We start from the raw sequence: 13,088 nt of genomic DNA, 5'->3' as shown, positions 1-13,088 counted from the left end.
GATCTCTGTTCATTTCCAAGGCAAACCATTCAATATCACAGTAATCCAAACTATGCCCCAACCAGTAATGCTGAAGAAGCTGAAGTTGAATGGTTCTATGAAGACCTACAAGACCTTTTAGAACTAACACCCAAAAAAGATGTCCTTTTCACTATAGGGGACTGGAATGCAAAAGTAGGAAGTCAAGAAACACCTGGAGTAACAGGCAAATTTGGCCTTGGAATACGGAATGAAGCAGGGCAAAGACTAATAATGCACTGGTCATAACAAATACCCTCTTCCAACAACACAAGAGAAGACTCTACACATGGACATCACCAGATGGTCAACACCGAAATCAGATTGATTATATTCTTTGCAGCCAAAGATGGAGAAGCTCTATACAGTCAGCAAAAACAAGACCGGGAGCTGACTGTGACTCAGATCATGAACTCCTTATTGCCAAATTCAGACTGAAACTGAAGAAAGTAGGGAAAACCATTAGACCATTCAGGTATGACCTAAATCAAATCCCTTATGATTATACAGTGGAAGTGAGAAATAGATTTAAGGGACTAGATCCGATAGACAGAGTGCCTGATGAACTATGGAATGACGTTCATGACATTGTACAGGAGACAGGGATCAAGACCACTCCCATGGAAAAGAAATGCAAAAAAGCAAAATGGCTGCCTGAGGAGGCCTTACAAATAGCTGTGAAAAGAAGAGAAGCGAAAAGCAAAGGAGAAAAGGAAAGATATAAGCACCTGAATGCAAAGTTCCAAAGAATAGCAAGAAGAGATAAGAAAGCCTTCTTCAGTGACCAATGCAAAGAAATAGAGGAAAACAACAGAATGGGAAAGACTAGAGATCTCTTCAAGAAAATTAGAGCTACCAAGGGGACATTTCATGCAAAGATGGGCTCGATAAAGGACAGAAATGCTATGGACCTAACACAAGCAGAAGATATTAAGAAGAGGTGGCAAGAATACAAAGAACTGTACAAAAAAGATCTTCACGACCCAGATAATCACGATGGTGTGATCACTGACCTAGAGCCAGACATCCTGGAATGTGAAGTCAAGTGGGCCCTAGAAAGCATTACTACGAACAAAGCCAGTGGAGGTGATGGAATTCGAGTTGAGCTATTTCAAATCCTGAAAGATGATGCTGTGAAAGTGCTGCACTCAATATGCCAGCACATTTGGAAAACTCAGCAGTGGCCACAGGACTGGAAAAGGTCAGTTTTCATTCCAATCCCAAAGAAAGGCAATGCCAAAGAATGCTCAAACTACTGCACAATTGCACTCATCTCACACGCTAGTAAAGTAATGCTCAAAATTCTCCAAGCCAGGCTTCAGCAATATGTGAACCGTGAACTTCCTGATGTTCAAGCTGGTTTTAGAAAAGGCAGAGGAACCAGAGATCAAATTGCCAACATCCGCTGGATCATCGAAAAAGCAAGAGAGTTCCAGAAAAACATCTATTTCTGCTTTATTGACTATGCCAAAGCCTTTGTGTGGATCACAATAAACTGTGGAAAATTCTGAAAGAGATGGGAATACCAGACCACCTGACCTGCCTCTTGAGAAACCTGTATGCAGGTCAGGAAGCAACAGTTAGAACTGGACATGGAATAACAGACTGGTTCCAAATAGGAAGGGGAGTACGTCAAGGCTGTGTATCATCACCCTGCTTATTTAACTTCTATGCAGAGTACATCATGAGAAACGCTGGGCTGGAAGAAGCACAAGCTGGAATCAAGATTGCCGGGAGAAATATCAATAACCTCAGATATGCAGATGACACCACTCTTAAGGCAGAAAGCAAAGAGGAACTCAAAAGCCTCTTGATGAAAGTGAAAGTGGAGAGTGAAAAAGTTGGCTTAAAGCTCAACATTCAGAAAACGAAGATCATGACATCTGGTCCCATCACTTCATGGGAAATAGATGGGGAAACAGTGAAAACAGTATCAGACTTTATTTTGGGGGGCTCCAAAATCACTGCAGATGGTGACTGTACCCATGAAATTAAAAGACGCTTACTCCTTGGAAGGAAAGTTATGACCAACCTAGATAGCATATTGAAAAGCAGAGACATTACTTTGCCAACAAAGGTTCGTCTAGTCAAGGCTATGGTTTTTCCTGTGGTCATGTATGCATGTGAGAGTTGGACTGTGAAGAAGGCTGAGCGCCGAAGAATGGATGCTTTTGACCTGTGGTGTTGCAGAAGACTCTTGAGAGTCCCTTGGACTGCAAGGAGATCCAACCAGTCCATTCTGAAGGAGATCAGCCCTGGGATTTCTTTGGAAGGAATGATGCTGAAGCTGAAACTCCAGTACTCTGGCCACCTCATGCGAACAGTTGACTCATTGGAAAAGACTGATGCTGGGAGGGATTGGGGGCAGGAGGAGAAGGGGACGACAGAGGATGAGATGGCTGGATGGCATCACTGACGTGAGTCTGGGTGAACTCCGGGAGTTGGTGATGGACAGGGAGGCCTGGCGTGCTGCAATTCATGGGGTCGCAAACAGTCGGACACAACTGAGCGACTGAACTGAACTGAACTGACTGATTTTGCGATAGGGTAAGATGTTTATAATACACTGAGAAAAAAATTGTAAATCAGCCATGTACAGCTTGATCATATTAAAAGGAAATTTTAAGATCTGTATATTAATCAAAAACAAACAATATGGGACTAAAATTGCATTCTATTCAAACAACTGAGTACTACATAGCTATTAAGAAAACATACGTATATTAACATAGATAAATTTCAAGCTTTTTCAAACAGCAGAATATATACACTAAGGTACTATATGGATTTGAAACACAATAATACTACATGTCAAACACACACAGACATCTGTAGGAAGAATAAAACAGCACAGGATGGCCTAAAATGGTAAAACCACCTCTGGATAATAGAAATAGGATTTAAGATGAATGCAGGAAGGACTTCAACTATGTAATATTTTGCTTTTTAAAAACAAGTATAAATACCTCTTTGAGGCAAATTTTACAAGATATCAACATCTATTAAATCTAAATCAACTTTTAGGCACATGGTGTCTGTTAAATTATTCTCCATATTCTTCTGAATTTTTGAAATATTTAAATTTTCTTTTAAAAAAAGAAAGCCAAGATTGTGGGATTTGGGAACAGAAAAATGGGCTTAATCAACTTCTACAAGGTATTTTTTTTAATAAACCTATATATCTTTATTATAAAATTTTAAACTAAAAAAGCCTATAAATTTGTATTAGTATCTACCTTTATTACCTTGATTGCCCTTGAACTTTAATCTTATTCTTTAAAAGAATAAAGGGCAGACAGTTAATAATGTTCTACCCCAGAAATCTAACATTCTGAATGATATATCATCTATCTACACAAGCACTGAAGTTACTATAATGTTCAATAAACAGCAAAAGCTGATAGGCTTTACCTAATCACTTAAACTCTGGATATACTATATAGATCTTCCTAGAGTATCAACAGATGAATGAGTAAATAAATTTACAGTGGCTCAACTCCCAGCTATATACATTAACACCAAAACCCCAACTGTCAAAATAAAAGTCATTTATCTAAGTATCTTCCAGTTCAAATTACATGTGCAAAATCAGTATCACATCTGGGCTGCTATAATCCTATTTGGGTTTTTTTTCCCATTTAATATTTTTAAATACACACAGGGCTACAGTTCTTACTCCACATGGCAAGTCAGCAGGAAAACTAGGAATTCTGGCCGAGTCCTGTGTTTAAGTTCACAGTATCTGACTTTTCAAGATGTCATTCATAATTCTTAATCAGCTCATTAGGAAGGGAAATATCAGGTGGAGGTCTTGTGTTTAACTGTGACCAAAGCCCAGACTGCCTCAGTGCCACAGTGGAATTTACAGTCAGAAAGTTCAAATCGGCTTGCCTGCCCCATTTTCCCATACTGCTTCCTACAGCTGCCACTCTCCTTAGGAATTGGAGTCGATTGATGTTTTTTTTGCGGCGGGGGGGGTCACACCCCATGGCATGCGGAACTTCCTCACCATACTTCCTTCAGTGGAAGTGTGGAGTCTCAACCACTGGACCACTAAGGAAGTCCACAACCCATTTCTTTAATGCTGACTATGATTTAAATCTTCATAAGCCAGCCAATGAAAACTAAGGACATTAAAATGTACTTTAAAATAGCAGGTTTTCCCTAATTATAATAGTAAAAAAAAAAAAGTAACACATGTTCATTACAGAAAACTGGAAAACTACAGAAGAACATAAGGCAGAAAATGGTCACTATTCCAGCCAGAAATTAATCACTATTAGTATTTCCATTCTTGTCTTTATAGAGTCTCTCTTATGTATAAAAGTATATTAGTTCACTTATGAAACATGATTTTAAGTTCAGCAGATCAAAGGGGAAATAAAATACTAGCTTCTTCAGAAGACTAATTTTTTTTCAGCCTTTTCGGAATAAACCAAACCACAGGTACAGGGAACTGGAGAGAATAAGATAAGTGACAGAAATTATATTTGCTCCTTTTCATTCACACTATGGCAAACCCTGCAGTCCATGTTTGAAGAACCATCATACACACAAAAACTGAGTATGTTTCCTTTTTAAATAGCAAGCTACTATATAAATACAGATACATACACATACATATACACACACACACACACACACGACTCTTGCCAGTAGGAGGAACCCACACAATGAAAGGAATTACATCAAGACTTTTTTGTCACCATGCATCTATCCTGAAGAGAAAGTAAGGGGATATCTGAAAGGCTGATGTAAAATTAATGACCTCTCCCCCAGAAATGTTTTCTGTGCACATCAGATGAAGGAACGATCTAACTACAGAAAGTGATGTGTTGGTTTCACAAGACTATAGTTTATTTACACGTGTAAATATATAGGTAAGAGTTTAAACAGTCCATAAAATTGATAGCTTCCTTTATACCAGGCAGTACATGAAGTGCTGAGGAGTGAAGGAGAACAGCCATCAGTACCTACTTCTGCAGGCTTCCTGGGTGGTTCAGTGGTTAAGAATCCATCTGCCAATGCGGGAGATGAGGGTTCCATCCCTGTGTGGGGAAGATTCCCTAGAGGAGGAAATGGCAACCCACTCCAGTATTTTTGCCTGGAAAACCCAATGGACAGAAGAGCCTGGCAGACTACAGTCCACAGGGTCGCAAGAGTCGGACATGACTTAGTGACTAAATACCACCTACTTCTTCAGGCTTACAGTCTTTAAAGACGATGTCAAACACTCCTTTGAGGCATGTGGCCTCAAAGGAGTCACAATACTACCTGTGATTAAATGATGCTCTCAAACCCTTATGAGGATCTAAGATGTCTGTGACAACACCTTATAAATCATGCTACCTAAGGTAAAAAGGAATACCTGGCCTTTTTCCAAAAATACTATATACAGCAATCACCTTCAATGTAAATTATCTTTTAACTGGCAAAAAATAATCACAAGTTGGTCTTTTCACAATCTCGAAGACTTCAATATCATCTTTCTCCAATAATGACCGATCCATATAAAATTACTGAAATTAAACTCCCCATGATAGGAAGAGAGAGGGAGACTCATTTTTGTAGGGTAAAAGCACCATTTCCAGATTTCGTAACTAAGCAGCAGGGAGGAGAGGGGCAAATCAAAAGTAATTTATGAACTTAAGCACAAAGAATTCTGCCCAGTGTCACAGGGCAGCCTGGACGAGAGGGGCGTTTGGGGGAGAACAGGTGCATGCATATGAACGCATATGAACGGCTGGCTCACTGTGCTGTGCGCTTGAAACTACCACGATACTGTTAATCGGCTATCTTCCAACACAAAATAAAAAGTTTAAATTTTTTAAAAACAGGAACATATTCAAACTTTAAGAAAAAAAGTCACCTTTTAATCCAGGACTCAGAGAAAGTTTTGGCCCAAGAAAGCATTTTTTAAGTTACTGACTCAGGCTCTTCCAAATGGAGTTAAAGAGTGACAGGTTAATTGTGGTATTTTGCAAGCAAAGGAAAGCTAGTACATAGCAATTATTCATCTTTTTCAGTCTCCAAGACCTAAGCTCTTAGAAAACAAAAATGTTACAACCAAACTGCTTTCCATAAAGCAGAGACTTTAAAAAATATACTCTACAGAATATCAGTTCTTCATCTTTAAGAGAAGTAGGCTACTTATTGAGACTGCTTCCTATCCCATGATTGGCCCTTTTCAAATCAAGCACCTCAACAAAGACACAGACAAGCGCCTCAGCTGGTGCTTTATGAGCAAGGTCTGTGTTTCCCTTATTGCAGACATGGCTCTCGATAGCACAGGCCACTGTGAAGACTATCATAATCCAACTAGGCTGGACCACCTGCAGAACTAGTGGGAAAGCTCTGAAATAGTCGGCCATAAAAGCCCAACATTACATCTTAAGTGTCTAAAGGAGTTATATCCAAAGTAGAACACAGTACACCCAAGGAGTACCCAAGATGCTCCACTGCAGTAAAGGAGAAAGATACTTGAACTTTAATTCTCATCCTCGTTAATTTTTTTCTCTATATAAGACACACAATAACCAGTTACTGTATATATTATTTGTAAATTAAATAGTTAAGGATTGAGGATTAACGCTCAATACTTTTTAAGTAGTCTCTATCATTCCCCTTCCATTTTCACCTGCTCCTTCCACAGCTAAGCTGTAGAGGGTAAGGGCCGATGATGAAAAAAGAACAAAGGAAAAGGTATTTCCAAACTGTTTTAAATTCCCACCAACAAGCTGCTGCTGCTGCTAAGTCGTTTCAGTTGTGTCCGACTCTGTGCGACCCTGTAGACGGCAGCCCACCAGGCTCCCCCGTCCCTGGGATTCTCCAGGCAAGAACACTGGAGTGGGCCACCATTTCCTTCTCCAATGCATGAAAGTGAAAAGTGAAAGTGAAGTTGCTCAGTCGTGTCCGACTCTCGTGTCCGACTCTCGTGTCCGACTCTTAGCGACCCCATGGACTGCAGCCCACCAGGATCCTCTGTCCATGGGATTGTCCAGGCAAGCTAAAAGGTAGTAAATCACTAGAAAGAATATTTGGAACCGGACAATGATATTACTGAAGAAGGCAATGGCACCCCACTCCAGTACTCTTGCCTGGAAAATCCCATGGATGGAGGAGCCTGGTAGGCTGCAGTCCATGGGTCGCTAAGAGTCGGACACAACTGAGCGACTTCACTTTCACTTTTTCACTTTCATGCATTGGAGAAGGAAATGGCAACCCACTCCCGTGTTCTTGCCTGGAGAATCCCAGGGACGGGGGAGCCTGGTGGGCTGACGTCTATGGGGTCACAAAGAGTTGGACACGACTGACGCGACTTAGCAGCAGCAGCAGTAGCAATGATATTACTGTTGCCGAGACTTTAAAATAGCACCCTATTTAGAGGATACCCTGAGTATACTGAAATTTAAAAAACAACCCTTTGCCAGATAAGCCCACTTTTAGGAATTTAGCCTGAGAAAATAGCAGCATAATTGTATTTTTAAAAGCTCAAACAAGAGACTTCCCTGGCAATACAGTGGTTAGGGCTACTCACTTCCACTGCGGGGGACATGGGTTTGATCCCTGGTCAGGGAACTAAGATTCTTCAAGCCATCTGGTGCAGCCAAAAAAAAAAAGTCCAAAGGAGTTCATCACAGCTCTGTTTTATGATTTTATGAGGGAAAATTGAAATGTCCATTAACAGGGAATTGCTGTAAACTATGCTGCACCCATATCACAGAATACTGAATACCCATTAAGGGAACATCAACTGGACATGGGAAGTTGCTCTTCTTTAAGTATTTCAGTAGATAAGTAAAAAAGAAAAACATCAAACATTACATCTAAATGAGATTAGGGATCAGCTCTACTTTCTTTCATTCTCCTACATTATCTCCATTTTTTTGTAGGTTTCACACACACTCACACAAATATGTACTGTAGCTTTCATAATCAGAAATAAAAACTTCATTTTGAAATTTAAAATGAAATTAAAACTCCTTATTATTGCCCTGTAGACTTCTAAAGCTTTTTATAAACACACTACTTTGCCCCATGTGGTTTGTGTAATCAGTCTAAATACTTTACAATTATAAATTTGTTTTATCTTATAGAAACATGAGAGGCGTGAACAAAAAAATAAGAATGACCCTATTTCAAGTAAACCATCCTGTCTTTATATCAATTCTTTCAAATGCTAGGATTTATCAATATAATTATAACTCCTTACATTTGCCACATTATCAATCTATGAATACTTCAGAAAAATAGTTTTATGTATCTTCTGCAACTAAATTACAGAAGCATTAGCTAAAGAAAATAAATTTAGAACATAAATGAAATCAGGAAAGCTTCCTACTATCTCTCATAATAAAATCATTCTAAACATATGCCAGCAAATTTGGAAAACTCAGCAGTGGCCACAGGACTGGAAAAGGTCAGTTTTCATTCCAATCCCAAAGAAAGGCAATGCCAAAGAATGCTCAAACTACTGCACAATTGCACTCATCTCACACGCTAGTAAAGTAATGCTCAAAATTCTCCAAGCCAGGCTTCAGCAATACGTGAACTGTTAACTTCCTGATGTTCAAGCTGCTTTTAGAAAAGGCAGAGGAACCAGAGATCAAATTGCCAACATCCGCTGGATCATCGAAAAAGCAAGAGAGTTCCAGAAAAACATCTATTTCTGCTTTACTGACTATGTCAACGCCTTTGACTGTGTGGATCACAATAAACTGTGGAAAATTCTGAAAGAGATGGGAATACCAGACCACCTGATCTGCCTCTTGAGAAATTTGTATGCAGGTCAGGAAGCAACAGTTAGAACTGGACATGGAACAACAGACTGGTTCCAAATAGGAAGGGGAGTACGTCAAGGCTGTATATTGTCACCCTGCTTATTTAACTTTTATGCAGAGTACATCATGAGAAACTCTGGGCTGGAAGAAGCACAAGCTGGAATCAAGATTGCCAGATTGATTATTGGGAGAAATATCAATAACCTCAGATATGCAGATGATACCACTCTTATGGCACAAAGTGAAGAGGAACTCAAAAGCCTCTTGATGAAAGTCAGAGAGGAAAGTGAAAAAGTTGGCTTAAAGCTCAATATTCAGAAAACGAAGATCATGGCATCTGGTCCCATCACTTCATGGGAAATAGATGGGGAAACAGTGGCTGACTTTATTTTGGGGGGCTCCAAAATCACTGCAGATGGTGACTGCAGCCATGAAATTAAAAGACGCGTACTCCTTGGAAGGAAAGTTATGACCAACCTAGATAGCATATTCAAAAGCAGAGACATTACTTTGCCAACAAAGGTCCGTCTAGTCAAGGCTATGGTTTTTCCTGTGGTCATGTAGGTATGTAAGAGATGGACTGTGAAGAAAGCTGAGCGCTGAAGAATGGATGCTTTTGACCTGTGGTGTTGCAGAAGACTCTTGAGAGTTCCTTGGACTGCAAGGAGATCCAACCAGTCCATTCTAAAGGAGATCACTCCTGGGTGTTCTTTGGAAGGACTGATGCTAACGCTGAAACTCCAGTACTTTGGCCACCTCATGCAAAGGGCTGACTCATTGGAAAAGACTTTGATGCTGGGAGGGATTGGGGACAGGAGGAAAAGGGGACGACAGAGGATGAGATGGCTGGATGGCATCACCAACTCGATGGACGTGAGTCTGAGTGAACTCGGAGTTGGTGATGGACAGGGAGGCCTGGCATGCTGTGATTTATAGGGTCACAAAGAGTCGGACACGACTGTGCGACTGAACTGAACTGAAACATATGAAGAAACAAATAGGTATGTAACAGATCTAGGTCTGGACATATAACCAACATGATGCTGGATGTAGTAATCCGCACCATGAGACAGTATCTTTGTAATTACCAGACAGTCCATTTAAGGGAAAAGAGTTAGAATATTAGCGTAAGTTTATGTCTTAACTATGTTCATTAAGTCAACAATTTATAACAAAGCTATGAGGTATTTTGTGGATTCCCAGGTGGCTTAGTGGTAAAGAATCCGCCTGCCAAGCAGAAGATGTGGATTTGATCCCTGGGTCGGGAAGATCCCCTGGAGGAGGAAACAGCAACCCACTTCAGTATTCTTGCCTGGAAAAATCCCACAGACAAAGGAGCCTGGTGGGCTGCAGCCCAGAGGGTCAAAGAGTCGGATGTAACTGCGTGTGCACGCGCGTGCAAACACACACACACACAGTATTTCACCCTTAACAAAACAGCTTTAAATTTAACCAAACTTCACAATTTTCTTGTGATTTTTCATATGTTTTATGTCTCACTATTTTATAGTCATCCTAACTGCAAAGCTCGGGTACTGTGTCCCTAAGCAGTTGCTTCCAAGTTTTACAACTCAAGAAAAAATACATTTGGGAATTTCTTGGCGATCCAGTGATTAGGATTCTGCGCTTTCATTGCAGGGGTCTGGTTCAATCCCTGGTCTGGAAACTAAGATCCCAAAAGTTGCACAGAGCGGCGTTGGCGGGGTGGGGGGACTGTAATTATAAAATTACATTTTATGTGGCAACAGTACACATATAGTAACATAAGTAATGTATAATAAAACAAAAGTTTCACAAATCAATAATTATTTTTACCATTTTCTATGTGCTTTTAGAAACCACATTGATTTCATTATGTTGCCACCTGCCATTTAGAAAACACAGCCCTAAAACATTACACAGAATGTGCCAAAGTCCCTGACCCTATCACTTTCCACCACCACGCCAACATAACAAAATGGGTGAAATCCAGCAATCTACTGTAAGGGCAAGTGAAGTGACAGTCGCTCAGTTGTGTCCGACTCTTCGACCCCATGGACTATACTGTCCACGGAATTCTCCAGGCCAGAATACTGGAGTGGGTAGCCTGCAAACCTTGGCACAAATTTAAGACATCTCGGCCCTCTGAAGTTTCTTGAAACACTAACTATTCCTATTGGCAGACTGGATGCAAATGCTGCTCAAAGGTTTTTCCAAGCAAAGAGTACAGAAAAGAAATCTTTTCTGTTGCTTTATCAGTGATATTACTAAATTCCGCACTTGACAACAAATACCAGATTTACCACTGCTCCACAAATCAACTCTTCCAGGAAAACAGGATTCTAATACAATAGGGCTCCATCATCATCCACTGACATTTTTAGACTGCTTCATATACACAATTCCATTTCATCCTCACTGACACAGTGAAATACACAGAGAAGTTGCTCTTCTTCCTTTTACTAATGAGGGACCTGAAGCTCAGAAGGCTTACGTGGTTTGCCAGAAAACACAGCTAATGAGAAGCACAACCCGGACTTGAACTCAGGACTTACTAGTCAACCACTGTCATGCTACAACGGTTTTCACTTTAAATGTCTGATATGAACTTGAAAGTTATGTTAAGGTTCTAGATGCAAAAGTGAAGATAAAAGCACAAAATTAAAATGAAAAATAACAATGTTAGCAATTCTGGTAGCTTCTAAAATTGGGAATCCTAGTTCAATTGGGTATGGATTTGATCTCATATTTTGTCTAAAGTTTCACTGATTATAAAACTACATATAAATTTAGCATAGAAAATTACAGAATTGGGTGGTCTGTAAGAAACAACTGACCACAGAAATTACACAAACTTGCACCAAACCATTCTTACTCTTGTGGCTTCACACTCAATTATGAAGTTCCCTATGTGAAATCCGTTTTGATTTCAACACTAAGTGAATTACAACAGCATAAGCATGTTGTTTCTGCATAACACTTGCAACATGCATGCAATTTCCAGAGCAGTTTTGGACAAAAGCAGAATCCAAAACAGAAGGTTCATCTACCTATGAGATTAATACTAAACAACAATTACAAATTAATAAAGATTTGCAAAATCAGGCTGGAGAAACTACTTTAGGTCAATAATTACAAACCTTTTAATTTTACGGTAAGAAAATGGAGGTCTAGAGAAGTGACATTCCCAGCAGCAGTCAATTAACAACACAATCTAAAAAATAAAAAACCAAGGCACATTTAAGACCCCAAAACTAGGGACAGGATAGTGTCCAATGACAGTCTTTAGAAAACAGAATCTCTTAGGCAAACCACAAGGACTAAAAATCTGACTCTAACTCAATGCAAATTATCAAATAGCTTTTAATAACAAACACTGTCATCAACCACCAAAACTGTTCTTTTTCCCACCTCAATATTATCCATTTACTCAACAAATACCTGAGGGCATAGTATATGCTCAGAACTATGATAACTACTCCAGACACCAAAGAAAAAAACCATGCAAAGCCTCCGGCTCTTGCAGTGGACAGGTGGGTGTGCTTCCCTAACAGTACTACACTACGATTTAACAGGATGTTGACCAAACTCCTTCACTGCTCTCTACGACTGTAACATTTTCTTCCAACTCCTCCAAACTTATAACAAACCTTACCACACCCCCTCTGAAATATGAATACTTCCTTTGGTAACTCAGCACTCCACTTTACCAACCGAAAGTGTTAACCAGAACTACATCAGACTTTAGAACTGACTTTGCCACTCCTCAAGGCCTTAGGCATATTTCAAGAACTTTTCACAATCCACAGTAAACCTTCCTGGTTCACAACCCTAGTCTCAAGTGACTGTTAATTCACCTGCCCTACCCCCACTTCACTAGAAACCTGAATCAGACAGTTTAGGGGCAACAGTGATGTTGGAAAGCAGCTTCAGTGGAGCTCTTCGTGGCCCACAAGCAGACTTTCTGCCTCTCCCTCTCTGCTTCTGTCCTCTGGATTGCTCATTATGTCTCTGGATATACCTCTAATTTTATGAAGCATGTCCCTGAAGATGTGCACAAATAATTTTTGGCAATCGATGTGCTTCCCGTACATAAATCCACTGTATTTTAAGAGATGCTCAGGCTCCCCTCTTTTCCATACCTCTCAAATTATATAAACAATTAAAAACACTCTCAGGAGTTGTAATTACTGGAAATCCTTTGGAATACCAGAGGTGACTTAAAGCAGACATTCAGAAACCTGGCTGACTAGAATCACTCAGGGAGCTTTGTAAGGCTCAGAGATTTTTATTCACCAGGTCCCGCGTGAG

The 13,088-nt window shown here is 40.0% G+C and overlaps 1 protein-coding gene across 33 annotated transcripts in view; it reads right to left on the bottom strand.

The window, feature by feature from the left end:
• Window positions 1–13,088, bottom strand: part of MTMR3 (myotubularin related protein 3) — a 133,749-nt gene that overhangs the window by 116,717 nt on the left and 3,944 nt on the right. For 3 of the 33 annotated variants that reach the window (XM_086348658.1, XM_086348664.1, XM_086348668.1), the window contains exon 2: window positions 11,918–11,991. The exons of the other annotated variants lie outside the window; for them this stretch is intronic. The gene's annotated coding sequence lies outside the window, so the exon portion shown is untranslated. The remainder of the gene's footprint in view (window positions 1–11,917; window positions 11,992–13,088) is intronic. 33 annotated transcript variants of the gene reach the window in all.

Source organism: Bos grunniens, chromosome 17 (assembly GCF_055505025.1).
Source record: "Bos grunniens cultivar Pamir isolate PY7600 chromosome 17, Bosgru_T2T1.0, whole genome shotgun sequence".
NCBI classification, from domain to species: Eukaryota; Metazoa; Chordata; class Mammalia; order Artiodactyla; family Bovidae; genus Bos; species Bos grunniens.
This window is presented reverse-complemented; position numbering and strand designations above follow the sequence as displayed.